Consider the following 2,694-nt stretch of genomic DNA (forward strand, 5'->3'; position numbering starts at 1 on the left):
TAGGATGAACATGATCTCTGCAACTGAGCTTCAATCTCGTTCTTCAACTAAGAAGAACGAAAGAGCTCCTCAATAGAGTAATGTACTATTCAACCAAGGACGAAAGACCTCCTCGGCGGAGTAATGTACTGTGTAGTGCAACCAATTGTGCTGACCACATTACTGCAGTTCTTAACAAGGTCTGCAAATTTCAAACACAGGTTTCCCTATTGACAATAATAGGAATTCTTCATTTCATACAAGATAACGAATCTTACGACAAGGATAAATCATACAGGCACACACAGCTTTATATCCAAATGTTCACAACCATATTACAGTTTCAGGTTCAGACCACATTTGGTGAAGATGGCTGCAATTTCTTCTCTAGGACATAATCAACTTGAGTCATTGGGAGGTTTTTCCTTGGGATGTTTAGAAGAGTAGTGATCGCCAAGCTGGTTTTGATTGGCTAGTTGCACCTGACACAAATGAATTGCTTTAATTAGTGCACTGTCTCATAAGGATCATCAGCTTTTTGAATGTGCATCTGGCATGGATGATTATGTAAAAGACGCAATATGCTCATAGAGAATGCAAATAGAGTTTGCTGCAGTGCACTAAACACCACCATGACAGTAATTATGAGCTGTAGAAAGTGTCATGACTCCGAGAGTCTCCAAATGTGATCACAATAGCTTTATGTTTTACAGAAGAAATTATATTATTATGTATTTATGCCCATGAAGTCCTGGTATTATTTTTCCGCCATGAGAGTCTCAGAATGCGATTAAATAGTTTTACCTTATGTCATGTGGAAATACATACATACAAAAAAAAAGTAAACTAAGAAAATAAAAAATAAATTCAATACCAGGGTAGTGACGCCCCAAATTAAACCTTATATGAATGTCTTAATCACAAAGTCGATAAGCAAATAAAAAATCTCATATTTACTATTCAGAAAACTAAAGAGTAAACGTATAAAACTTTCTTATTCTTGAATTCCTCACATATCATCTAAAACTATCCTGGCGGAGTCTCCAATAACTAATAACCTAATAAATCCTGAACTTATCCCAAAAAAAAACGAGAAAAAAAAAATAGAATTAATAAATTCTGTACTTTTGAAAAATAAATAGAATATATTTGAAAGAACAGAGGGATTACTTGCTCCCATTGTTTCATCTCAATTGTCCAATATTTACAAATTTACAAAACTCCACACATTTGCCATATGTCTCGCACATTTACATATTATCAGACGCAAAAGCTCAAGTTGACCACATTACATAATATGAAAACCTAATGTACCATACATCTGTATACACTATCATATCCATGACCTACCTCAACTTAACTATATCACATTAACCAAAACTCAACTATGCTGTATTTGACTAATAAAAATTAACACCACATACAAGAAACAAGATTAACACTAAAAGAAAGTGTCAAAAGGGTGGCAGACTCCCTGTATGTGGGGGTAAGCTAAGTAGATTAGTAGACAAACCTCTCACATAAATTTGTATACTTTAGACAGATTTAGAAAAAGAAACATAGCAAATGACTTATGTAAGAGTTCAGATCTTGTCCACCTGGGAGGAGAAAGACCCGAACAGCTTAAATAAAGTCACCTCTGTGTAAATAACAAAAGGAGCTCTCACAGAAAATTTCAGTAAAAAACAATGTACATGGAATGATTTCTATTTAAAGAGGACCGTCGGGACGCAAAAGAACCAGAATGCTCTCAAAATTAAAGTCACTGCAAGAGAAAGATTTATAAGGGATCATGAACACACATAGTGGTATTTCACTATTCATCGTGCATATAATTCATATGATCATATCCCAGCTTAAATATCATCACAATGCCATCTTGGCTGAACGATAGAATCCCAGTCGGTTACACTGCTATCAAACCACGGGAAACACAAGCCCAAAGGAGCAAAATTGACCATTTGACAGCATGATCACTGGAAAAAATACCAACCTTGACTTAACCAAATAAAAGAAAGGAAAAGAAGAATGAGATAAAAATTCGTATGTTAGAGGTTTTAGAATCAATGATAAAATAATATAAAACAGATTACTTGACCGACAAGAAATGTTAAGAGATTACTAATAAAGTAAAAGAAACGATACCTTGCAGATAGAGCAGGTGATTTTGAGAGCAACAGCTCTGGCTTCAAATTGAGATCCTTTTGATTTCTGATTCTTTTCTGCGTTCTTCTTCTGGGCCTCTATCTTCTGCTTTCCTCGAGTCATCTCCAACTACTACTACTTCTCTTTCTCTCTCTCGATCTTCTCCCTTTTCTCACCAAACCAACCGATTATATATATACCGGTATTTCACTAACTTATTCAATTGCCATAAATTTAAGCCGAAAACCCAAATTTCGTATGCGCTGGAATTTAAACCACACATTTTGAAGGGCAAAACCGGAATAACCGGCTGAAAAAGTTTCCATTGGAACACTAAGCTGTAGAATACTTTTGTTAAGCTACTAGATACAGCATATACTTTAGTATCAAACAATAAATAACATATTGACTATAGTGAACTTCACGTTGCGTAACTAAGCTACACATTAAACCACTAGATGTTGCATACTAATACTAAACGACTATACACTAAACAACTATGACATATTGTAGTCTACTACATCAAAAATAAATTGAATTAGTATTGCGAGTTGTTTGTTATGGCAAACT

General features: G+C 34.7%; 1 long non-coding RNA gene across 1 annotated transcript; it reads right to left on the reverse strand.

Annotated features, from left to right (window-relative positions):
* Positions 1-209: 209 nt before the first annotated feature.
* Positions 210-2,456, reverse strand: LOC147525403 (uncharacterized). Its single transcript, XR_015221595.1, has 2 exons — positions 2,125-2,456; positions 210-461 (listed from the first exon to the last, which is right to left on the reverse strand). It is a non-coding gene; the product is annotated as an uncharacterized LOC147525403 (long non-coding RNA).
* Between the last annotated feature and the right edge of the window lie 238 nt (positions 2,457-2,694).

This window comes from Coptis chinensis, chromosome 1 (assembly GCF_015680905.1).
Source record: "Coptis chinensis isolate HL-2020 chromosome 1, ASM1568090v1, whole genome shotgun sequence".
Classification (NCBI taxonomy): Eukaryota; Viridiplantae; Streptophyta; class Magnoliopsida; order Ranunculales; family Ranunculaceae; genus Coptis; species Coptis chinensis.